Here is a 27,555-nt window from a genome sequence, read left to right as displayed (position 1 = left end):
ATTACACCTTGAGAGATACAAAACTGCCACAGGAGAAATAAAAAAAAATCTGACTAGTGCCATATAGGTTAAAGAAATTGAATTTGTAGTTAAAAACCTCCCCACAAAGAAGACTCCAGAACCTGATGGCTGCATTGACATATTCTATAACGTGTTTGAGGAAGAAATCATACCAGTTCTATACGAACTCAAAAGACGAGGTGGAGGGAACATTTCCCATCGCCTTTTTATGAGGCCAGTATGAGCCTGGTAATTACCAAACAAGAACATTATAAGGAAAAGAATTCAGACCAATAACCCTCATGGTTGTAGATACAAAAATTCTTAACAAAATGCTAGCAAGTTAAATCTATCAATATATGAAGAGGATAATAATGTCATGATTAACTTGAAGTTATCCCAAAAGTGAAAGATTGTCATTTTAACATATTAATAATTAACATATTTAACAGTTTTACAAGATACAATAAAGGAGAAAATTCATATGATCATCCACTCAGTAGATGCAGAAAAAAGCATTTGACAAAATTTAACACTCATTCATCATAAAATCTCTCTGAAAACTGGGAATATAAAGAAATTTATCCAATCATACTTGGAGAAATATTGAATACTGCTAAGGTCAGGAACAGGGTGACGATGTCCGCTCTCAATACTTCTATTCAACAATATTATGGAGTCTCTACTTAATGTAATAAATCATGAAAAAGAAAGAAAAGGAAGGAAGGGAAAAGGGAAGGAAGAAGTAAAACTTTATTTGCAGACAGTGTGATTGTGCACATAGACACTGTAAGGGATCTACTAAAAACACTTTTTAGAACTAGCAGATTTTTCATAAGATACAAGGATACAAGGCTACTGTACAAAAATCAGTGTATTTCTATAAAACAACTGGGAAATGAAATAAAAATAATACCCTTATTATTTTAATAGCTTGAAGACAGACTAAATAAATGGAGAAATACACTATGTTTATGGATTGGAAGAGTCAGTATTATTAAGATGTGACTTAGCCACAAATTGCTGTATAAATCCAGCTCAATTCCAATTAAAATTCCAGCAAGGTTTAACACATTTTTTAATTAGAAATAGATAAGCTAATTCTGAAATTTATTTGGAAATGCAAAGGACACAGAGTAACCAAAACAGTTTTGAAAAAGATTAATTTTATATTATTTATATTACTTTATAATACTTACTCAAAGCTACAAAAATCAAGGTAGTATAGAATTGGTTTAATGATAGATACATATAATAATGGAAGGCAGTGGAGAGTTGGGATACTCATGTAAACATGATCATTTGAATTCAGTGGGGTGATTTGAGTGGTACTGAACAAGTAGATATCCATATGGGCAAAAATGAACCTTTATGTCTATCTTACATCACAGAAAAGTTAACCCCAATTAGATCACTGACATACATGTAAAAGCGAAGACAGTAAAACTTCTAGTCAAGAACAAAATATATATGACTTTGGGGGTAAACAGAGAGTTCTGAGATGGGACACAAAAAGCACTAACCAGAAAAGAAACAAAAGGATAAGTTGGATTTCATCAAAATTAAAAACTTGTGCTCTTTGTGAAACACCATTAAGAAGATGAAAAGTAAAGCCATAGATGGGGAGAAAATATTTGTAAAACATATATCTGATCAAGGACCTGCTTCCAGACAGCCCAGTTTTTAAAATGGGCAAAAGTTGAACTACATAAAAGGAGATAGATGAATTGTGTATCAGCGCATGAAAAGATGTTCAATAGCATCAGCCAGTAGGGGAAAAAATGCAAATTAAAACTACAATGAACTGCCACTGTACTCCCACTAGAATAGCTAAAATTAAGAAGAATAAAAATACGAAGGGTTATTGGGTATGTGGGGCAACTGAACTCAAACATTGTGAGAGGGATGTAAAATGACATAGCCACTTAGGACAATATTTTGGCAGTTTTCAGAAGTGAAGCATATATTTATTATGTGGCCCACTCCTAGGGACTTACTAAGGGAGTTGAAAACAATGTCCACAAAAAGACTTGTGTATGAATGTTCATTAACAGCTTTATTCATAGTATTCCCAAATTTGAAACCGCCCCAAATCCATCAACAGACAAATTATGGTATATCCATGTAATGGAATACTACTCAGAAATTTAAAAATAACAAACTGTTGATACACTCAGTACCATGAATGAATCTCAAAATGCTAAGAAAAAAGCCTGAGTTGGAAGAGTACGTGATTCTACTTACATAAAAATTGCAGAACTGAGTAAACTAATCTGTAGTGAGAGAGAGTAGATCAGTGGTTGCCTGGAGCTGGGAGGGCTTTGATTGCAAAGAAGCATGAAGGGAGTTGGGGAGATGAAAATGTTCTTGATTGTATGGTGGCTATGGTTCTGTGGGTGTGTACAGTGGCCAGAATTCATTGAACTGTACATTTTAAAGGGGTACACTCATATATAAATTAAACTTCACTAAAATTTATTAAAAAAAAAAAAAACCAGTGTGACCACACCAGATTTTGGTGAAGATGTAGAGCAACTGGACCTCTGATAGATTGCTGATGGGAGTGTAAAGTGGTACAATATTTTAAAAAATCTTTTGGCATTTTCTTATAAAGTTCACCATATACCTACTTTATGATCTAGCATTTTCATTCCTACATAATTACTCCCAAGGGAAATAAAATACATGTTCACACGAGAGACTTGTTCAGGAATGTTCATAACAGCTTTATTCATGATGGCTCCAAACCAGAAACAACTCATTGTGTATTAATAGGAAAATAGATAGGTTTTCATATATTCCTACTGTGGAATACTTTTTGGCAATAAAAAGCAGAAGATTATGTCTACATGCAGCAATATGGATGAATATCAATATCAATAGCAAGATAAATGAATATTGCCTCTGGGGGTAAGGGAGGAGACTTCCAGAATGACTAGGAGGACACACAGGAAACTTCCTGGGGGTGATGGAAATGTTCTGTCTCTTGAGGTTGGGGTGAATTACTTAGATACATGCATTTGTAACATATCATGAACTGTATACTTAAGAGCTATGCTTTATAAGAGTTAAACATTGTGTGTAAATATTTATGCCTCAATTAAAATATATGAAAAATATGAATTAAAAATATAAAACACTGCTCACTTGAGCAGCACATATACTAAAATTGGAACAATACAGAGAAGATTAGCATGGCCCCTGCACAAAGATGACACATAAATTTGTGAAGTGATTCATATTTTTTTTAATGCAAAACAAGGAAAAAAAACAAAATATAATGAGAAACAATGGACAAAACTAAGTAATGGCTGACATTAAACACCTTGGCCACTACTGGAATATTAGTTTTGTCTTTTCTCACTCTCAAATCCTCCAACTATATATATATATATATATATATACACACACACACACACACACACACACACATATATATATATATATATTTAAAGATTTTTACTTATTTATTTGAAAGAGAGAGCACGAGCAGGGGACAGGGGCAGAGGGAGAGGGGGAAGCAGACTCCCCGCTGAGCAGGGAGCCCAACGTGGGACTCGATCCCAGTACCCAAGGATCATGACCTGAGCCAGAGGCAGGTACTTAACCAACTGAGCCACCCATGTGCCCCCCTCCCACTATATTTTTTTAAAAGAAGGTAATCAAAATACTTTTAGCTTCTGTGATTTCTAAGATCTGATTTCAAAGCTTTTTTTGAGAACAGTCAGGGAGAGAGTTGCTGTACCTTTCAGAAAGTTGAATTCTTAAAACTTTAATTTATAGCTCTAATATCATATGTTAGATCATATCATTGGACTTCTCTTATCCTCCTAAGTAGTTTAGCAAAATTCTTAAGTTTTGTTTTTCAATAGAGAACATTTTTAATTTTTTTCCTTAATTGTAGGTAACATTGAAAACTTATAAATAATTGAATATGAAAAATAATTCAAAAATTACATGTTCTATAGATTTTAAGTTACAAAATGTTGGTATGTCTTGGGTTTAATGAGACTGGCATACAACTACTAGGCAATTTAATTTTATCTAAGCCTTTGATTCTTTTGGAAGCCTACCTAAATAAGTAAACTTCTCTGAATACAGTTTGTAAAAAAAAAAAAAAAAAGGTAGTTGATTTGTTTGCTTATGAAAGTATTATACTTAATTACTATGGTACTAGATTCTTATGTAGGTAAAAGTTGTAACATTTCCCTTAACTATGACAAGTAATTATATTTTTTTATTGGTTCAGAAATTATGCTATGTTAATACACATAACATAAAATTTACCATTTTAATCATTTTTACATGTACAATTAAGTGTATTAAGTCCATTCACAGTATTGTGTAATGATTATCACTATTCCCAGAACATTTTCATCATCCCAAACAGAAACGTTGTACTCAGTGAGTCATAATTCCCCATTCCCCCTAACCCCTAGTAGTCTCTATTCTGCTTTTAATATGCATTTGCCTATAGTAGATATCTCATATAAGTGGAATCATACAATAATTGTCCTGTTGTGCCTGGCCTATTTCACTTAGCATGAAGTTTTCAAGGTTCACCTGTTAGAGAATGTATCAGAACTCCATTCCTTTTTATGGCTGAGTAATATTCTTTTGTTTGTACATACTATATTTTCTTATCCATTCATCTGTTGATGTACACTTGGGTTGTTTTCACCTTGACTATGGTGAATAATGCTGCTATAAGTATTATACCTAAGTTTCTGTTTGAGTCCCTGTTTTTAATTCTTTTGATTATATGCTCAGACATGGAATTGCTGGGTCACATGGTAATTCTGTGTTTAACAATTTTGGGGAACTGCCAAACTGTTTTCCACAGTGGCTTACTATTTTATATTCCTACTAGCAGTGTATGAGCATTGCAGTTTCTCTACATCCTCATCAGTACTTGTTATTTTCCATTTAAAAAAATACTTTTTTAAAATTATAGCCAGCTGGTGTATGTATGAAGTGTTATCTGACTGTGGTTTTGGTTTGCATTTCCATAATGACTGATGATGAGCATCTATATATTTTATGTGCTTGCTGGGTCTTTGCCCATCTTTAGATTGGGTATGTTTTTTGTTGTTAACTTGTAGGAGTTCTTTATGTATTTTGGATATCAATCCTTTATCAGATATATGACTTAACAAATATTTTCTCCCATTTTGTGTGTTTTCTTTTCACTTTCTTGATAGTGTCCTTTAATGCATAAAATTTTTAATGTTTATGAAGCCCAATTTATCTTTCTCTTTTGTTGCCTATGCTTTTGACATCATAAGTAAGAAACGGTTGCCAAATCCAAGGTCATGAAGATTTTCCACAGTGTAATCTTCTAAGAGTTTTATAGTTTTAGCTCTTAAATTTAGATCTTTGGTCCATTTGGGGCCAACTTTTCTATACAGGTATGATTTCATTCTTGTGGATATCCAGTTTTCTCAGTACCATTTGTTTGAAAATCGATCCTTTCCCCATTGAATGGTCCTGGCACTGAATTGAAAATCAATTTTAGTATATGTGCTGCCGAAGCGAGCACCTGAATTGAAAATCAATTGACCATATATGTGAGAATTCATTTCTGGGCTCTCTAAAATATTCCATTGTTCCATAGGTCTATACTGTGCTACAGTGTGGCATACTGTAGTGATTATTGCAGTTTTGTAGTAAGTTTTTCAGGTGGGGAGTGTGAGTCTTTCAACTTTGTTGTTATTGTTGTTTCATTGTTGTTATTGTTTTTTTTTTTTTTTTTTTAACATTACTCAGTTCTCATCGTGAAAAGTGTACTCTTCAATCCCTCTCATCTATTTCACCCATCCCCACCCCATTCCCCTCTGGTGACCATATATTTGTTATCTATAGTTAAGAATCTGTTTCTTGGTTTGTCTCTCTCTCTTTCTTTTTTCTTTGCTCATTTGTTTCTTAGATTGCATGTATGAGTGAAATCATAGGGTATTTGTCTTTCTCTAATTTTGCTTAGCATTATACTCTACCTCTATCCATGTTGTTGCAAATGGCAAGATTTCATTCTTTTTTATGGCTGGAATAATATTCCATTGTATATATACACCACATCTTCTTTATCCATTCATCTATAAATGGACACTTGGGCTGCTTCCATAATTTGGCTAATGTAAATAATGCTGCTATAAACAGAGGAGTGCATGTATCCCTTTGACTTAATGTTTTTGTATTTTTTGGGTAAATACCCAGTGGTGCAATTACTGGATTGTAGGCAGCTCTGTTTTCAACCTTATTTATTTATTTATTCATTCATTCATTGATTCATTCGGCTCCGCACCTAATGTGGGGCTCGAATTCACGACCCTGAGAGCAAGAGTTGGATGCTCTACTAACTGAGCCAGCCAGGTGCCCCTATTTTTAAGCTTTTGAGGAACCTTCATACTGTTTCCCACAGTGCCTGCACCAGTTTGCGTTCCCACCAGCAGTGCACCAGGGTTCCTCTTTCTCCACATCCTCACCAACACTTGTGATTTCTTGTGTTTTTGATTTTATCCATTCTGACAGGTGTGAGGTGATAGCAGATTATACTTTTGATTTACATTTCCCTGATGATGAATGATGTTGAGCATTTTTCTTCATGTGTCTGTTGGCTCTCTGTCTGTCTTCTTTGGAAAAAGGTCTGTTGATGTCTTCTGCCCATTTTTAAATTGGATTATTTGGTTTTTGGATGTTGAGTTATATAAGCTCTTTATAGATTTTGGATACTAGCCCTTAACTGTATCTGTGATTTGCAAATATCTTCTCCCATTCAGTAGGCTGCCTTTTAATTTTGTTGATTGTTTACTTCACTGTGTAGAAGCTTTTTATTGTAATGTAGTCCTGGTGGTTTATTTTTACTTTTTTTTTTTTTTAAGATTTTATTTATTTATTTGAGAGAGAGAGCACGAGTGGGGGGAAGGGGAGAGGGAAACAGAATCCAAACCAGACTCTGCACTGAGCGTGGGCCCTGCCACAGGGCTTGATTCCATGACCACAAGATTATGACCTGAGCTGAAACCGAGTCAGACACTTAACTGACTAAGCCACCCAGGTGCCCATAGTTTTGCTTTTATTTCTTTTGAGATATATCTAGAAAAACTTTGCTATGGCCAATGTCAGAAAAGTTACCACCTGTGCTCCCTTCTAGGATTTTTATGGTTTCAGGTCTCATATTTAGGTCTTTAATTCATTTTTAGTTTATTTTTATGTATGGTGTAAGAAAGTGGTCCAGTTTCATTCTTCTGCAGGTAGCTGTCCAGTTTTCCCAGCACCACTTGTTGAAGAGACTCTCATTTTCCCATTGCATATTTTTTATGGTGGTGGTTTTGCTTTTCTCCGGATAATATTAACAGGCAAGCTCAGAAAAAAGTGAATTTGTTTCTGTTAGATTAACTGTGTATATTTCTAGAAGACTTTGTTTGCCAGATGGTCTCAAACTTCTAGTAGGAAAAGAGGCCAATTGGATTTTTTGGTTTTAGAGCAAAAATATAGACCATCAGAATAGATTCCTAATAGTTGGAAATAAAAGAGTAATTAAGTCTTCGCAAAGGGTGATATGGTTGTTAAAGAGCCGTATAGTTTATACTTGTTTTTGCCTAAAAATGTATAAACAGTTAGTTAGTAGCCCTTTGATTTCTAGCTTGGGATATTTATTTGTCTCTAGTTTTGAGTGTCACAGTCTTTTAATATTCTTTATTCCTGTTGCACTTTAGGTATTTATACTATTGACATTTACTAGCCTTTTATTTAATCTTAATATACTTTTGGTAAGTGCTAGGCTGTAATGTCTGTTTCCTGGAAACATACAGTGAGAGAAGTAGATTTTAGATAACTTTTTAGGGTTTTAAGAGAGAACACTGAACCCTTATTAAATACCTTAAAATTTTTATTTACCTCATTTAATCCTGACAGCCACCGTATATCATATATAAAAAAGAAATGTTTTTCTGAAGAAAAAGTTCATTTAAAGCTGAATCACTGTGATGGGATTTAAAGTACATATACTTCTTCCACATAATGTCTTACTGTCCAACATGGAACATTGACTCAAAGCAAATGACAGGTCCATCGTCCCTTGAATATATGTGAAGTCTGAAGTGTTTTCATGTCTGTTCTTGTCCATTTTGCCTGAAATGCTTTTATCATGTCTTGTCATTTATGTAAATCCCACACTTCTTTCAAAATTTGGCTCAAATCTTACCCGCTTGTAAAGCTTTCTTTGACCTTAGTGACCTGAGGTGAAAAAGACGGTCCCAGTTCAGGGTCGATGGTCTTGCTTTCTGTGGTCTTCTTCCCCCGTTCTTTTTTTCTTTTGGATTCCTGCTGTCTCGTTACCCTTATTTCCAGTGCTATTTGTGCAGATCTGTAATCTATTATCCAAAATTCTTGGGTTTTTCAGATTTTAGAAATGTCAGATAATGCAGGTTTTTTCAGTAATTTCTGCTGAAAATGTATGACTGTTTATCTTCTGGGGAATAAATAAAAGCTTAGACAGAGCTTCGTGTCAGCTCAGGTCAGGGCAGGTTTTGCCATCAATGAGTTACAAAAATATGTTTTGACTTTCAGGGATGTTTGAATTTCAGAAGTGTCAATATGGGATTATAGACGGGTATTAACTAATTTTTTAGGAGCATAAACTGTATGTTGGGAAAGGAGTTCCACCTCCTTTCAGAGGTGGTCTGCGTGTGTGTATATGTATTTATGTATTTGTCTGCCTATCTGTCTAGTATTATTAGCTTGTAGATGCAAACCTATGTCAGAGATTTCGATTCTTAGAGCAGCTCCAGTTCTCCTATTTTTGACCAGTGGCAGCCTCTTCACGTTTTCAACTGAGTCCTTTAGACATGAGCCTGATTGTCTTTTGTCCTTACTGTCAAGTGTGGTTTTCTAGCTCATCTTTTATGTACATTTCCTGCCCAGGACTTACAATCAGCCATTTCTCTAAGAAGTCCTGCTTTCTTTTAGTGGCGAATGATTATTTCGAGATCACATCTGGATGTTAGGGGTGTTCCTTGCTACTGGGTTGCAGTTGTTTATGGTCCATTTTATATGAACTTTTTAATTTTTTAATTTTTATTTATTTATTTATTTAAAGAGTTTATTTATTTATTTGAGAGAGAGAGAATGAGAGAGAGCACATGAGAGGGGTTAGGGCCAGAGGGAGAAGCAGACTCCCTGCCGAGCAGGGAGCCCGATGCAGGACTCGATCCAGGGACTCCAGGATCATGACCTGAGCCGAAGGCAGTCGCTTAACCAACTGAGCCACCCAGGCGCCCTCTTTAATGTACATCTTAAGTAACCACAGGACAATTATCAAAACCAGGAAATTAATATTACTAAAATATTATTATTGAATTATACACTGTGTTTAAGAATGATTTCTAGAAGCTTGATTATAGGAATGATTTATAAAAGCTTGATTATAGTTGGGCCTTTAGTCTCTGAGTCTTATTTATTTATTTATTTTTGGTATGTACTTCTGTGCAGTTGTTCTTTTTTTTTTTTTTTAAAGATTTTATTTATTTATTTGACAGAGAGAGAGATAGCGAGAGCAGGAACACAAGCAGGGGGAGTGGGAGAGGGAGAAGCAGGCTTCCCACCGAGCAGGGAGCCCGATGTGGGACTCGATCCCAGGACCCTGGGATCATGACCTGAGCCGAAGGCAGACGCTTAACGACTGAGCCACCCAGGCGCCCTGTGCAGTTGTTCTTAACTAGTAAGGTCTGTCACTCACCTGGGAACTTTTGAACATCAGATGCCTGAAACCTTTCTTTCCCCTCTCCAAGGGGAATTCTGAATTTTTCAGAATCTCAAGGTGGGGATAGAATAGATGGTGTCAGTGTAGTATTGGGGATTTTGCTAGAATCCTGCCTGCTCCAACAGCTTAATAGGATCATTGAGGAAGGAAGCAATTTGTGTTTTTGCTCACAATTGATAATAATGGCCCTTTCGTTCCCAGGATAAAAGTTCATCTATCTTAAAATGATTCACATTTGATGTTTCCAGTTTCAGAGATTACTATTATGCTTAGAATTGTCCTTCCACTTTATTAACGCATTCAGAAAATATTTATTAAGTACCTTCTAAGTGCTAGACATGAGGATACACCAGTGAAGAAATACGGACATGGTCTGGTCTCTGCCTTCATGGATCTACATGAATAATGAGAAGGTCAAAGCATTGAACACATAATTTTAATAGTGTGCAATGAATATTATTTTAGGAGAAGAGCAAGGAGTTATGAAAACATAGAGCAGACAGATCTCACCTAGGGTAGGGATCAGGGAAAGTCTTCCTGGGAAGATTGTGTTGAGCTAAGTCAGGTAGGAGTTAGCTGGATAAAAAGAAGGATCTTTTGGCAGAGGAACAACCTTAGTCTCTGATTATGCCTAGTGGCAACAGCTGGGGTGAATTTCTAGTATCTTTACTGGAGAAAAAAGTACAAGACCAAGGAAGGAAAAAATGTAGAAGTGATCAGCAGCTTTATTGAATCTTTTCAAAGCATTCAGGTTTTCACAGAAATACCATCTCTCATTTTTACTCATATTTCATCAGTCTGTATATCATCTAAGCTACATGATAACAGTAACACAAGTAAAACCGACATAAAGAGGTTTGCAAAAATAAACTGGTTGTGTCAAGTTGGGTCTCATTTGGTGGCAGCAGAAATAAGTGGCTAGAGACTGTCTTCCCAAACATCAAGAGTTGAGCTTGCCATGGGCTCAGCCTGTTTATGCAACTGCCTTTGACTCAGGTCATGATCTTAGGGTCCTAGGATCAAGCCTTAATTCCTTATGCAACAGGAATTAAGAATTTTGGTTTGTTTGGCAAGTCATTTAGGCAGAGGTCAACTAAGCCAATGTCTACTATAATTATAGTTTGGGGAATAGATGAGCTCATTGAGAGAGATGAGAGGAGAGGGCCAAGGTCAGAACCTTAGGGAACACCACCAATTAAGGGAAAGATAGAGGAAGGAGAACAAGCTAAAGATTTCAAGAACTAGTTAAAAACACGCATTCCAGGAACCTTTGAATCTCCATGCTTGGACTCTGAGCAGTCTTGCAACTTTGTTTTTTGTTTAGCCCGGCTTTTCGCAAACTTATTTTGCATTGAAAAACTTTTTTCACTTAACTGATTCACATTCTGTATCCTATAGAACAAGTAGGAACATTTTTTGGGAAATGCTGCCATAGGCAGAAAGGGGCAAGGAAGGGATTTAGGCGGGGTAGTCATCGGATTAGTTTGTACTGTCAGAGATTCTTTTGGTAGTCCTCTGGAGGTGAGATTCCAGAAAGGAGCGAGACAGGGTGTTTGGGAGACCAGCTGGAGGCCCTCGAGGTAGTCCAGGAGAGAGTTGATGGGGGTCTGAATTTAGGCAGTGACAGTGGGACTGGCAAAGGGACAGGTTCACTCCACATTTTCGTTGAAAAGACAGGATTTGGTGACGGATGTGAGAGGTAAGGAAGAAGGAGTCTAGGATGACTGGTTTCTGTTTCGGTGAATAAGGGGCTGAACTGTGCTGCCATTCTGCAGAGGAGGGGCTACCGAGCTGGTGCGGGTTGTGACGGGGGGAAGGTGAGTTCAACTGGGACATGTGGTGTAAGGTACTGAGGTGAATGTGCTTATTAACAAGAGTTTAGACATGCAGATTTGGAGCTTGGGAGAGAAGGTGGGGCCAAAGAAAGGTTTGGAAATAATTCATAATTATAAAATCATGGGTCTGGAGGGTGACATCGTCTAGGGACAGCATAAGAAATGAGAGGTAGAATTCTGATGTGGACAGCAAAGGAAGCCCATCTTAAGAATATGAATGATTGTCACTTATCAGGTATTTGTTAGACACTGTTTTTTTTCTTTTTTTAAAGATTTTATTTATTTGAGAGAGAGAAAAAGAGAGCACGAGTGGGGGGAGGGGCAGAGGGCCAAGCAGACTCCCCACTGAGCGGGGAGCCCCATGCAGGGCTTGATCCCAGGACCCTAAGATCATGACCTGAGTCAAAGGCAGATGCTTAACCGACTGAGCCACCCAGGTGCCTCAGTTAATGTTATTTTATTTCATACTAAAACCCCCCTGAGGACAGGTGTTACCTCCATTTTACAAATGAGTGAAGTGCAGCTCAAAAGTTAAGGTCAGCTCCTGGTCATACATCTGGTAGGTAGCAGTTGAGGAGTGAAGTCTGTCTTATTACAGTCTAGGCTCTCTTTCAAGAAGGAATGGTTAGAGAAGTAGGGAGAGAACCAAGAGAGTCGTAAAAGGTACCCAGGACGAGAGGGACCTTACGGAGTTGTTAGCCTATGAGATGTACCGAGCGATGAAGGATTCAGGGATACCCCTCGGATTGAACAAAGTCTGAGGGGCACGGGTGCTACGCCAGCTTTGCATCAGGAGCTGGTTTGTTGTGGGATGCGGCCAACACTGATTTATTATACCACCTTCCCAAGTTGTGTCTTCATTGAGTACATAAGTGCTAGCCTCTGGTTTCCAGAAAGGAGAGAGCCATCATCTTTTTAAAAACCAGATGATAGTAAATATAGAGTAAGGCTTTTGTGAAAAGTTTTCCCTTCATGATCTCATAATTTAAATGTACCAGTGTTTGGGAAGATGATGTAGTTCTGCCCGTGAGTTATTGCCGCTTAGACAGGAAAGGGAGGGGAAGATCGGATTTGCGGCTCCCATCACTGCAGGGCTCTGGTTAACGGCGCTACGGAGCTGACAGGAGCTGAGTCAGAGGAGACATGCAGACTGTGCTATAGGCAGCCATGGCCCAGTTCAGGATTTTCGACTGTATGATCAACCACAATTGGAGCTTATTGTGCAATCTGTACTGTGCATGGAGTGGTCAGGTTCGTTTGATAAATATATATATATATAAATATATATGTATTTTTGCTTTTCAATTAAAAACTGCTATAATGTATAAACCAGAAAAAAGAAATCAGTGAGAATGCTGGATATAAAATCAGTGCCTTCCTATACCAGTGAAAAAGTAATCTTTTAGACTGTTACTTTTTGTTGAAATACTTGCTTAACATGGCGTATCTCGGCTCTGATCATCTGAATTTCTCTACAAGAATTAACTCTTCAGTTGCACGGATGAGACTTTGTAGAGCTTTAAGTGGTGGGGGAGGGGTAGTTAGAATGAATTACTTAAAAAATAAAACTAGGAAAAATTAAAGCAATAAAATTGTAAAACAAAGTAAATGTTCTATATTTTTAGAGATGTTTCATATTCTGTTTATAGGAAGGTAGGCAAGATTTTGGAAGAGTTGCTTTTTAGCCAGCTTTTCATCTTAAATGAAATACAGTTCTCGATTTCTTTCACTATGGGATTAAATGGAAGTTCATTTTTTAACTTATTCTGTTCCTGGACAGGCTTTTAGGAAATAGTTATTTTGCAATAGAGAAACTTTGCTGGGTATATTTTTTTTATGATGGTTGTCATATGCTTTTGAATTTCCTCCCCTAAGAAGCAAAAATTCTTATTTCTCCCTTCAACCTTCAATCAACATTGTTATTATCAGGTGCAGACTGGTTTTTTAAGTCATAAATAACATCGTACATATTCAGCATAATAGCTTCTCTCACAAAACAGATACCCAATGGTAGCTTTGTTCTAGTTATCAATGAATCTTTAAAAACTATGAATTAATTACCTTGTAGGGTTATTAATCACTTTGTGGGTATTCGTTTTCCTTTTAAAAACATTCTTTAGTATTGTTTGAAATTTAGAAGAAAAACTAAAGTGTTGAAAGTAGTGAATGATAAATGAAATGTAACCCCCTCCCCCCCGAAACACAGCACCGTTTCTCAGTTCTCCCATAGCCACGGCATGCACAGAAGTTTATGAGACATGGATTTAGTTCCAAGTGGGACTTTTGGGTCTCTAGTACTTTACTTTATGTCCTATTCTGTCTATTCAGGAATGGTGAAAGGATATTTTCATAGTTCAGGTTGCGTACAATAAACTAACATATCAGAAATTAGAGATGGAGAAGGTCATTTAGTCTCTATTTCTTCCAGCATAAGATTGATTTCCTCAGTGCACTTTCTAGTTCTCTCCTAATGGATTTACATTACCGTAAAAATATGGATTTTGAATGGCTACTTAGAGAATAAAAGAAGATAGATACTGCAATTATCTTTGCATGTAAAATTCATAATATCAGGAACTTACCAAAGCTGAAACTTAAAAAAAAATCGAATACTTAGGAACTGGTTTGCAGTTATTACTAAACTTATTAGTTAGAAAACTTTCTAGTTTGAGGTCTAGGACCTTGTCAAGACTTCGTTCTGGCTAATCCCAAAGGAATATTTGAGTTGTGACAGAATCTAAGGATAAGTTGATCCAGTGAGCCAGCAGTAGAAAGTGCCTTTGGACCTGCGTTGGCTTGGGATTTTGCAGGATTGCTGTGGCTGCCTTCCCTGTGGTTTACATTCAACAATAGGCCATTTAGTTGCTGACATCACTCAGAAGAGTTTGCAGAATTTAGCATAAAGTAAAAATGGCATGCGATCACGTCTCTTGGGGCCTTTATGCCAGCACTTAAAATATTTGGTGGAAGACACAAACTCAGTGCTTTGGGGGCAAGGTGGCAGGTTCCATAAGAGTGAAGAGAATTGAAAAGAATCAGGTATAAAACAACAGGGGCTGGTGGAGACTGTGGCAAAGTGGAGAATCAGCTTCGGGAGATTGATGCCCTGTTGGACCTCCTGTTGTCCAATCATTTAGTTTTCAAGAGGAACTTAAATTTTTTTTGTGACTTCATCCTAATTTTTAAGTGTTGGGGACTCATTCAAATTTTTCAAAATACCGAGATCTCAGCAAAATACATCTATTGCCAAATGTAGCATGAGGCTTCCAGGTGTGTAACTTCTGGTTTCCAGAAAACTTTAGGGCAGAAGTTGATTTTATTTGAGTTTTACTACTGAAGCTAAGCAGTGCCCAGGGATGCTGCTGGAAAGTTTATGATATAGGTAGGCAAGTGTGGGAGAGAAATAAGGAGTAGAGGAAGCGGCAGGGTAAGGAGCAAGGGAGGCAGACCGAAGGAGCAGCAGACCCCATAAGTGATGTGATGGGAATGGGAGGGCGCCACAGTGGGCACGGTTCTTAGTTGGCACTTCTTGGGCATACTGCTGGGGAATTCTGATTGAGGGTCTCTTTACTTCTGCACTGCTGTAGGAGGCAGCATAGTGCTATGGGGAAGAATATAGACTTTCATGCCCAAGAGTTGGATTCAAGGCCCGGTGCTGTCCCTGGCTCTCTGATGGCCCTGGCATTACTCACTCACCTCTTCTTTTTCATCTCTTGAGTACCTTCATCGGTGAATCTTTAAAACTGCTGTGAGGATTAATCTGATGACCTGGATCCTGCATTTAACACAATGCCTGGCACCATGGTACTTAATAATGTTTACTATTCTTATTAATATATTCTAGGCTGATGCATATGTATAAGGGTGATATCGTATGAGATCCATATTGGAAATAAAAAGGTGGGAGTAAAGAGGTCCCATTAATTTAATTTTTTAAATTATAAGCAAAAATTATAAAAATTGGAAAATATAAATTGATTTACCTAGTTCAATTACTCAAATACAACTCTTGTTAATATTTTGATATGTTTACTGCAGTTTTTTTCCTGCCCGCATAATGCTGTTTTCTTCTGTGCGTGTGTATTTTACAGGTTGTAATCATAGTATGCACAAATTGTGACATCATATTTAATGGCTGCATAATATGCTAGCTAGAGAAAAAATATGTATCTAGTATAATCATTAAAATATCTTTAATGTTTATTATCTATATAATAGTACATTATCATTATAATGTATTTAATATTTTATGTATTACACTGTCAATAATTTAGTCATGTAACTGTTGCTGGACATTTAAATTGCTTCCATTTTTTTGCTGTAATAAATAAAATATGGTGAATACCTTTGTGATTAAAACTGATTTCCTGTTTAGGATTACTTCCATAGGATACCATTTCAGAAGTGAAATTACTGGGTCAGAGTGATAATACTTTTATTTATGTATTTGTCTATTTATTTTTTAGGGTGATAATACTTTTAAAGGATAACTTTTATGAAATACATTTCTATATTAAGAGATATATTATCTTAGAGAGTAGAGTGTTCTTTTATAGATTATAATACTGTCAATTCCCACAACACCATTAGGAAGAGCAGACCCTGTGTTTCTCTCTTTTTTCTGCCTTGGTGTTTGAAATTTCAGATGTTCTAAACAGGATTTAGAACCAGAGGCAGAATGTTGGGTGATAGTGGAGCTCAGTCATACAAGAAGTTGGGCAGTAAGTCTTCACGTATATGACATATCCGATAACCCAGTTCTTGGTTTTCCCTCAGACCCTGTGACAATTGATATTGCACGGCCACATATCTAGGGAACTCCAAAGGACTACTGGGAAGCGCCAAATGCAGAAGACCCTGGCATTATCGTTCTCTGTATACATTTGTAGAGAGCCTACAGTCTGTTTTCAGCTCACCAGCCAGTCTGATCCTGCTAAACACTGGAACATGTTACTCCATGCGAAGCCCCCCATAGATGGCCTGAGTCAGTCAGCATAAAAGCCGAGGGCCCTGTGTGATTTGCCCCCCTCCTCCATCATCTCCACGACCTTGTTTCTACGGACATGGCCCACCTGCCCCGCCCCCCCGCCCCGCCCCGTCTTCCCTAACCACACTGGACTCCTCGCTGTTTCAGTCCCAGGGCCTTTGCTTGCTGTTGCGTCTTCCTGAAATGCTTTACTCCCAGGCCTCTGCATGGCACTCCTTTTCATTTTCTTGAGGTTTTTACTCAGTGTCCCCTTCTCAACAAAGTGTTCTGTTCAAATTCGTTGTAAAATGTTACAAAGGGAAAAATAACCATACTGTTAAAGAAGATACATTTTTTTCTTCGAAAGAAGATTGTAAAAATGATTGGAAACTTTAATTATTTATTAGAAATAGTCATTCTGTGTAAGTTCATTTCAGAAAAGAAGAGCCAGAGGAATCTTGGATTAGATTCTTTGAATTAGAAACCAGGAGATGGCCATACTGATGACCCAGGTGTACATTTTTCATTTCTTCCTTGGGGAAACCAAATGGAAGACAGAAAGAGAGGCTGCAGAGAACTTTTTTATTTTTATTTATTTATTTATTTATTTATTGCTCCCCCCTTGAAGCTCCTTCCTCTTCTCCAGCTCCTCTCCTTGCTCCTTTATTGTGAAGAAGCAGTTGGTAGGCTGCGGCTCACTTTGTTCCTTCCAGCTGTTAGAACAAGCTTCTGCTTCTAACACCAGTTGAAGGAGTTTAAATTGATAAGCTGGGAAATTGGGAATAGGCTTTTTGACACTTAAGGTACCTTAAATTCTTGCTACTCTTAAGTGTGATCCACAGACCAGTAGTATCTATAGTATCTGTATGGCTGGGAAGTTTGTAGGAAATGCAGATTTTCAGGTCCCACCCCAGACCTATAAAATCAGAATTTGCATTTTAACAAGATCCTCTGGTGATTCTCCTACACATTAAAGCTCTGCCTTAAATGATGGGAAGAGTTAAATGTGGTTTTGTTTTGTTAAATGTCTTTTTTTTAAGAGATGCTTAATTTAACTGTTTTTCTTCCAATATTACTTTATGTTGTATATTCCTTTAAAAATTAAGGGAAATGTAAAGTATTATGGTGTTATCACTTACTAGATTATTTCAGTAATTATAGTTATAAAAAATTCTAAGTGGTTAATTGCTCCTTCTTTGTTTTTTTAACCAGGGAGCCTGAAAATGCGGATTCCTGGTTAAGGACCCCGAGGGTTTAGTTTTGCTAGGCAGAATAGTGTAAATTGACTTTTGTCTCGGCTTGACCTCCAGGACAACCCTCTGTGCGGCTTTGTGTCATGCGTCTGAGTCATCTCTGTCCTCATTATGCTCCCTGCTCCCGTCCGTACAAATGGCCTTGTACTAGAGGTGCGTTGGTGCTATCAGCCCGGAAGTAACCCGGGAGAAACTTGTCAGCTGGCGGGAGGAATAGGGGATTAGCAGAAACACTTCCATGTGTCGGGATACACTCACCTTGCCACAATGCACAGAGGGCTGACTTTGTGCAGGTAGAGGGTGGGAATTGAAGGAAGGAGGCCTCTTAGTCATCGTGAGGGGAAATCCAAGCAGACCACGGCTACATTTCCGTCAGGAGGACTGGAGAACCACTGACCTAAAGCTTCAGAACTGTGACTGTCAGAATTATTGGTCTAAGGCACAGAAGGGAAAAAACACCTCTATGCCCTACGCCTAGCTCCGTAACACCGAGCCCCTAAAATGCTGCACAGTGTCAGAAGGAGCTTTAGTTCAGTGTTTCTTGAGAGATAAAAATAGCTAATGTTTAATGGATACTTACCGTATGTATGTCAGATACTTTACATAGTTAACCCACTGTAAATCTTTATAACAGCCCTGTCGAGATATGATTTTCACACTCCCACTTTACGGGAAACAGATGAAACATGGGGTTAAGTCACTTGCCCAGGGCCACACACAGCTAAGAAGCGCAGAGCAGGATGCAGCCCAGGGAGTCAGACTCTGGAGCTCTTGCTCTTCACGCCCACACTCGACTGCCTCTTTCCTGAAGGATATCATATGGTGTTCAGTGCATCAGCTTTCAAAACTGGTAACTCTAAAGCTGTATTAAGAATGTAGAATAAGTGACAAAAAATATGTATGTATATATTTTCAGTTGATGGCCAATTTCGGGAGTGATGGACTGGAGTGGACTGAAAAAAAAGGGCTAAGAGGAGTAGGGAGAGGGGAAGAAAGGGATAGGAATGTCTGGAATGATAGATACACGGTACTGAGGGGGAGATAAAAGGCTGAAGAGAGCAGGGTAAGACAGGTAAGAAAACAGAAGGAGGGAGAACTGGGTTTTGCAATAACTATTGGTGGCTGTGAGTTTTAGGTGCCTTTTGTAATGTGGGTTAGTTGATGAGTCACTTAGCTCTTCCTTTGTTCTGATACTGAAACTTTAGCGTTGCTAATATGCATATACATATATGACTATACTTTGAGTTGGTGATCATGTTATATAAGCGAGGTAATTATAAACTGAGCCTATGTGAGCAGAGCTTAATGTTGAAATAAAGTTTCAAAAAGCAGCATCATTGATGTCATTTAACAATATGCGTAATTGCTTCTGAGCTGAAAAGTGGTTAAGATGGAATGGTAAGCAATTAGTTTAACTATGTAGTTCATATAGATGGTTAACATTGAGCCAGCTGCCTCTGGATCAGTAACTAGAGGGCCCAGAAGCAAACTCTGTCATGCCCACGTTTGGCCTAGATATTCTGCCTGGGAGCTCTGGCTGCTGGGTCAACTCAGGTTTAAATGAATAAGAAAGACAAAATAGAACTCTCTGAAGGAAAAGACACATTTGTAAAGGACAGACTAAATGGTGTATGGATGAATGGAATGGCGGACTCATCTGTTTTGGCCTTTTGATGATAGTTGGACTTGATGACAAGGAGAAAAGCACTAAAAATAATAGCTTTTGAATGTTACCTTTCCCCACTTTTGGGCGAAACCATTTGCTTGAGAAGTCAGATGGTCCAGTGCAAAGAGCGGGCTTCGGACTAAGAGTAGAGGCTACTGCATGCTTGATGTGCTCTGCCAGGGCTTGGTTGTGTGATTCTGAACAAATCTGCTAATTCTCTGGACTTTAGCGTTCTTATCTGCAGACGATTAGATGATTCCAGGGCTGCTTTCTTCCAGTTCTAACAAAAAGTGATTTTTCGAAAAGCAAGATATGTCTTACATGCCGCTATAGATTTCAGGAATGAAGTTTTAGCTCCTGTGTTGTGCCAGGTTTATTCATGATTGAGGGGGAACATTGCTTATGTAGGGTACCATTCATGGTGACTTTCAGTTTAGGTGATGAATGGGAAAGTCTGTCATTTAATACAAACTTAACGGTAGGTGCGTTGAAGTGTGCAGTACCCACTTTGCCCAAGGGTGTCCAAACAGAAACAAATGTAGGAGCTATAGAATTTCCTAGTTTTATCAACATAGTGCCTTAGAATTTTTCCCCCAAAATGCAATACATAATCCTCTCAAACTCTAGGTTGAAGAATATAGTGTTCAACGTTTTGGCTTTTAAAATGGGAATTATAAAGCTGCATTCATAATGTGGAAAAAGCGTACTTCCAATTGATGGCTGATTTAGGGAGTACTGGAGAAAATGTTGCCTGAACAGGGACTAATAGGAGCAGGGAGAAGAAAAGGTGGGTTAGGAAAGTGGGGAGAGAGACGGAAGAAAAGTAAAACAGAAAGCTGAGTAGGGTCTCTCTCTTTTCTTTTCCTCTTGTGGGAAGGCATCCTTTCCTTTATTGCCCCTGTTGTCGCACACCCCCTCTTGCCCCTTCATCCATCTTCCAGGAGCTAATAGCTTCAGCTGTCCCCCTCTGCTGCCTTAGTGAGGTTTGTGTCTCTGGGACATTACTCCTGTCTTCTGCAGGGCCAGGTGAGAGCCAGTGACGGATGGCCCCAAGGAACAACCTGTTTTATCACCTATCTTTGCAGATTCTGGGTTAGGCCCCCTGGATGCCATTCTAATTTTGATACTCATTCCTGAATTTTTCTACCTTGACTCTCAAAGTTAAATGCTGCTTCCTGGGCTCTGCTGTTCTGTGATCCTGTCATCCTCCTTGCTCCTTAAGAAGCCCAGGTCTAGACAGAAGATACTGCTGTCAGTGCGGCCTGAATGGGACAGACAGCACCGTGCTGCCCCGAGGAGCTGATGATCCACCTGCATCAATACCGTTTCAATTGCCTTGGTAAATGCAGTGTCCTCGGGCCCTCCCGAGGACCGTGGTCAGCTGGTTGGTTTTCTGGTCTGACCCATTAGACCCGTCTGGCATGCCCAGTTCTCTGGCCTTGAGATCCACCCCTTCTGTCACAATCAGTGGTTCTAGTATCTATATTTCATTTAATATGGGATATCACGTCCGCCAAGCTTTTTGGAGCCATCCCTGTAGTGTATCCCAGCCTCTCCTGTCTTATTCCTTGCCTCAGTGTTAAATCCTGTGTCAAGTAAAATGCCTCATCTTAACCATTATCCAGCTTCCTATGCTACCCTTGATCTGACACCCAGCTCGACTCTCCCGGATAACCATGTATATTGGCCTGTAGCTCCTTTGGCATATAATCCTTTCTCTTTTCTTTTCCTTCCCCCCCCCTTTTTTTTTTTTTTTTGAGTCTTATTTTTAAGCCTTATTAGTGGGACCAGAGCAGCTTTAGTCTAGAGCTAATTTTGCCCTATTGGTGAGACAATATACTTGGGAGTATTTTACCTGGTGCCCGTGACTTATGGGGTTTTCCCTGCTCTGTCTGGTGGGAGTTGGCGCTCTTCCTATCCCAGTGGGAGCTGCAAGGTTGGTCCCTCCAGTTCTTCTCCTGGCTAGTCTCCTCATAAGGGCTCACTAGTCCTAAGCTGAAGACTGGGTGGAGAGGACCCGGACAGAGCTAGCTCCCGGCGAATGTTCAGAGCTCCCTCCCTGTGCCACTTTCTTGTACTCCTCCCTGTGACCTCTGGCCACCGTGGCTACAGTGAACTTAGGGAGGCCACCAGGTGTGCCACGGCCTTGACACTTTCTGTGTGGTACGCTAGGGCAGTAATGCTCATTTTATTTCTTCTTCTTTTTTTTTTTTTTTCCTGCAATCACTGTCCTTTGTTGTCTGATGTCCAGTGTCTGGAAACCATTGTTTCATGTATGTTGTCTAGATTTTTAGTTGTTTTAGGTAATAGAATGTGTTAGTTATCTACTGTGGAGAAATAGATTACCTACCAAATTCCGTGACTTAGAATAACAACATTTATTATCTCAGTTTCTGCTGGTTAAAATTCCAGGCGTGGCTTCACCAGGTCCTCTGGCCCAGAGTGTCTCAGTGTCTTACGAGGCCACGCTCAGGGTCAGCCAGAGCTTGCCTGGGGAGGGATCTGCTTCCAGCTCACTCACGTGCTTGCTGGTGGGATTCAGTTTCTCACAGGCAGTTGGGCTGTGAGGGCCTCAGTTCTTTGCTGGCTGTTAGCTGGAGGCTGTCCTTGGTTTCTTGTCACCTGGGCCTCTCCAGAGGGCAGCTCACAAGATGGCAGCTTGTTTCATAAGAAGGAGCAAGGGAGAAGAGCCAGAGAGAGGGTGCGGGCAAGACAGAGGTCACAGTCTTTTGTAATCTAATCTTGGAAGTGACATCCCATCACATTTGCTGAATTCCTTTCATTAGAATTCACCAGGTCCAGCCCACACTCAAGGGGAAGGGGTTATCTGTAGGCAAGAACGCCAGAAGGTGGGGATCACAGTTCTCTTTCTTCTTTTGTCTTTCTATAGTTGGGATTGATTATAATCCATTTCAGAATTGGTAAGTATGTTGGGGATCCCCCCAAAAACCTCCTGGTTTGATGATGTGCTCAGAGGACTTACAGGATTCCTCATATTGCAGTACTAAACTATGGTTCATGACAGCCAAGTACACAAAGCAAAATCAGCAAAGGAAAAGGCATATGGGACAAAGCTCAGAGAAAACCACACAAGCTTCCAGGAGTCTCCCCAGTGGAGTTACACACGATACACTTAATTCCTCCAGCATCAAAATGTGATAGTATGTGTGAAATGTTGTCTACCAGGGAAACGCATTTAAGATAAACGACCTTCTGCCCGGCATGGACCCAAATTCCAGACTCCCAGAAGGAAAACAGGTATTCAGCATAAGCCGTGCTGTTTGCACACACAGGTTAGACACAGTGAGCCACTTTTATCAGTTAGGGAATGGTGGGAGCCCTCTCCTGGAATCAAATACTCAGATGACAATCCAGGACCTACCTTGTAAGCAGGCCTCTCTTGAGGATGGCAGTCTCAGGCCTGCTGGGTTAACTCTTTTCTGCACAGGAGGGAATGGGAATTTATGTTAAGCTTACCATAAATAATGGTAATCAGTCAAAATACTTTGTTAAATTGATGATTCTGGGCCTTCGCCTAGCAGTGAGGGAGAAGTGGTGCTTTTTCGGGCCCTGAAATTAAAGGACCTTAATTCAGGCAGTAATCCTACTGTGTAGCCAGCTTAGAAAACAATGAAGTTTCAGTGGTGCATTGATGTACATCCATTGCTTCCACAAATATTTATTGAGTACCTGGTTTTTACCTGGCTTCTGTGCTAGATATTAGCTATAAAATGCTGAGCATGTACATCTCTGTTCTCGGAGATTATAATCAAGTAGGGGAGACAGATGTAAACAAACGAAATAAGTAATAAGTAATACAAATATAAAAAATAAGTAATTACAAATATAAAATTTCCTTTATGGGAAAAGAAAATACTTATTTTCTATTGATTCAATATAGTTTTTTTATACGTACCTGCTTTGTGCTACTATTCTGGTGTGAACAAAACAAAATTCCTGTTCTTATGGACCTAACATTTTAATGGTGGGGGCGTGGAACAGAAAATCAGTCAGTCGATCAATCAAGCAAGCAAGCAAACGTGTTTCATATTGGGATAAGTGCTATGAGGAAAAATAAAGGAGAATGGAGTGATGGAGAGATAGATAAGGTGGTCAGGAAAAGCCCCTCTGAACAGAGTAACTTCTCTGAATAGATGATGTGTAGGCAGAGTCCTTAAGGAATTAAGTAGCAAGCCATATAAATATCAGCACTCGGGTAGAGGGAATTGCAAAGATAAAGCCCCTAAGATGGGAAAGAGTTTGGTGTGTTTGAGGCTAGTGTGGCAGGAGCTGGTGAGCAGGGGGGAGAGGAGGTAGGGAATTAGGTCAGAGTCCTATCCAGGACCAAGGTCATGGAGGGTCTGTAAGAGTTTTGGATTTCCTTTCCAAGTGTGATGGGAGGCCTATTGTAGGGTTTTTAGCATGACAATAACACAATCAGATTTATGTTTTCACAAACATGTAAACATTTTAAAAAGAAATATAGCAATACACAGCATGCATAAATCATAAATACATAGCTTGATGAATTTTACAGAGTGATCACACCTGTGGATCATTGACCAGATCAAGCTATAGCATATTATCAGCTCCTAGTAGCCTCTGTTATGTCCCTTGGGGTCATTTTTCTCTCCTTTAAAGATAATCAACATATATTGGTTTGCCTGTTTTGAATTTTATGAATGCTGTCACATTGTATGTACTCTTGTGTTTGACTTTTTTTACTTAGTATTATCTTTTTATTGCTTGATTGATTGATTTTTTTAGAGAGAGAGAGGGAAAGCGTGGGGGGGGGGGCTGTTGGGGGGAGGGGCAGAGGGAGAGAGAATCTTATGCAGGCTCCACACCCAACACGGAGTCCCACATGGGCTTGATCTCATGACCCGAGATCATGACCTGAGCCGAAATCAAGAGTTAGACGCTTAACCAACTGAGTCACCAAGGCACCCCTACTTAGTATTATCTTTGAAGTTCATCCATATTGTTGCATTAGCTGTAAATTTGTAAAATTTTATTTATAGTAGTTCATTGTATGAATATACCATGATTTATTTATCCATTCATTTGATGGACATTTGGCTTGTTTCCAACTTTTAGCCTTTACCAATAATGCTGCTATAAATGTTTTTGAACAGTTTTATATGTGTGGATTTCTGTTGAATCTATATCTAGGAGTGAAGTTATTGGGACACAAGATATACACATTTTATGGCCAAACTTTAACAGATACTATAAGCAGTTTTTCTAAGTGGTTGTACCAATTTATACTCCCATCAGCAGTATCTGAAAATTCTTGTTAGTCTACATCCTTGCCAATAATTGATTGTCAGTTAAAAAAATTTCTTTTAGGTATTTTGGTATATGGTTAGTAGTATCTTATGGTTTAAATTTGCATTTGTCTGATGACTAATGAGGTTGAGCATCTTTTCTTAGCTTATTGACCATTTGGATTCCCTCTTTTGGAAGTATCTGTTCAGATCTTTGGCCCATCATGCACTAGCTCTGAGAACTTGTTACCTAATATCTTTGAGTGTACTGTTAAAAAATCCATAAAAATGGACTAATGTCATCCAATTTTCAGTTCTTTGAGTAGTTTCTATTTGAATAACCAAAGCAAGTTAGTATCAATCTCAGGCCTTCATTTGTCAGAAGTCCTTAAGAATCACTTTTTTTTTTTAAGATTTTATTTATTCATTTGAGAGAGAGAGAGAGAGAGCAAGCAACAAGCAGGGTGAGGGGCAGAGGGAGAAGCAGGCTCTCCACCGAGCAGGGAGCCAGATGCGAGGCTTGATCCTAGGACTCTGGGATCACGACCCAAGCTGAAGGCAGATGCTTAACTGATGGAGCCTCCCAGGCGCCCCCTTAAGAACCACTTATTAAATACTTTACTCATTGACACTATCTATTTGAGTATAAGATCCTGACAGAGAGTGAGTGGAAAATCAGTTTTCAAAAAATAGGACTAGTTTATAAGAAGATAGACTCTTATTTCTTCCTGTGGAAATTATAATTATTTAGTCAAAATTTGAATTAATTCTACAACAACAGTATCAATATCATCAACAAAAATCTGGAAATTGATTTGGGAGATGGTCCAGCCAGGTAGTATTTAAAGAAATGCCCTGTGGCATCAATGCAATTATAAATACTTGCATTATAATCAAAGCAAAGGAGTGTAAAGGAAGTAGAAAGGCCTTCTTTTAATATATAATTCCTTTTTGGTTGTTCAGGCCAATCTGAATGATTAATGTTTCTTATTTCTAACATAAATTTTTAGTAAAATGTATGGTATGTTGGATTTGTATTTTTTATGAGTATTGTATGTATTTTATAATAGTTTAAGATCCTCCTTGTATGATATGCAGCTGGTGTATATGCCTATTTAAAAATTGTAACAGTTTGTATTTTTAAATGGCTTTAGAGGCTTTAAATTGTTTTATCTTTGCTTTTCTGATATACAGTTAAATCATTTCTGTGTTTTAGCTAATTAAAGGACTTTTTTATGTGAAAATATTATCTATTAAAAATGATCCAATTTATAATGTAGTTTCCAGAAATATGTTGAAAGGCAGTTATATTTATAGGTCATAAATTATGGAGTGATTAAAATAATTTATTGCCTTCCAAAAGACTTTATCCCAGAGTTCCTTTAAATAGGAAGCTCTACCAGTGCCTCTAAAATGTGGATAAAATACTTGTTAATATTTAATCATAACTTTTTGTGAACAAATTATAAAACAAGGACCTCTTGCATTTGGAATTTTTTATGTAGCTGTGTTTTTGAAATAAATAAAACACAATTGAGTTTGACCAAGAAATAGTGATGCATTTGAATGGGCATATGCAGAATGTACATTACTACATTAGGAATTGGATGGCAGCCCACTTGCTCCATCTCTAAGCCCTGTCTTCCCCAGGGGACTATGGATGCTGTTAGATCACGTCATCTTGTTTCCTTTGCTGGACCTTGCAACTCAAAGCTGGATGTCTCTGCCTGAAGTTAGGGTACATCCCAGTGCTCAGATTGCTCTGAACCTGAGATAGTTTGGCCCTCCTTCCTTGAGCGTCTTGTTGTCTACTCTTTGAGATCTGGGGTCTGTTTCCCCACATGGTCGCTTTTGAGTTCCTATGTATTTTAAGCTCTCTTTCTAGTTCCCAGGGATTTGGCTTTGATTTCTACAACCATGGTTTAAGCTATTACTGTCAACCCTCATTTATAATCTTGTATGAGAAATGTGTTCTGAACTCCAATGACGACATATTCTTTTGTAATTCAGTCTTAAGCTAGAGATTCTGTATGTTTTTTCCATTGTTATTTATATTATAGGTCTTTAAGAATAGGATGTTATATGCAAAGATGTTTAGTCTTACTACTAATGAAAGAAACAAAAAATTAAAATAAGAAACATTTTTCATCATAGCATATTTGCAAAGATTAAAAAATGACTACCCATCGTACGCAGGAATATGGATACTGCAAGCTCAGATGTTGTCAGTGGGTTTGTGACTTTGTTCTCTGTTGCATAGATAGCACTTTGAAATTTTTTATATAAAACTAAATCAAACTGTTTGAGCCAGCAAATCCATTCTTAGAAATTTATCCTAAAAACTACTCATGGTTTTTCATAGGGATTGTCTATAAAGTGGTTGTAATAGTAATAATGCTAATACTAATAGTGGAATAAGAAAGTTTAATGAACAGCATACAAACCTAATAAATAAATAAAATAAATAAATAATAAATAAATAAAATGTGGTTTATTCATGTAATGGAATATTATGCAGCCTTCAGTGTGCAGATAAATATATTAATATGGAAAGACATTCGTAACGTATTAAATAAAAGTAAGTAGATTTGAAGAACATTTTTCTAAAGTGTATATTTGTATATATTTACATACGAAAAAGTCTGGAAGGAAATATGTACACCAAAATATGGATGTCAGTTTTCTCTAGAGGAGGAATGGTAGATGAGTGAAATTATTTTCCATTTGCTTAGCTTTATTTTCTAATTGTCTTTAGTGAACATAACATATATTATGTGTTTAATAGACATAAATTATGAAAGGAAAAAG

General features: G+C 38.1%; 1 protein-coding gene and 1 non-coding gene across 2 annotated transcripts in view; both read left to right on the top strand.

Moving 5' to 3' along the window:
* ARHGAP21 (Rho GTPase activating protein 21) overlaps positions 1–27,555 on the top strand; it is a 132,768-nt gene that overhangs the window by 15,483 nt on the left and 89,730 nt on the right.
* LOC118523243 (U6 spliceosomal RNA) lies at positions 3,140–3,246 on the top strand. The gene has a single exon (XR_004911006.1). It is a non-coding gene; the product is annotated as a U6 spliceosomal RNA (small nuclear RNA).

The sequence above is a fragment of the Halichoerus grypus genome, chromosome 6, assembly GCF_964656455.1.
Source record: "Halichoerus grypus chromosome 6, mHalGry1.hap1.1, whole genome shotgun sequence".
Taxonomy (NCBI): Eukaryota; Metazoa; Chordata; class Mammalia; order Carnivora; family Phocidae; genus Halichoerus; species Halichoerus grypus.
The sequence above is the reverse complement of the archived record's forward strand: the minus strand, read 5'-3'. Positions and strand labels throughout refer to the sequence as shown.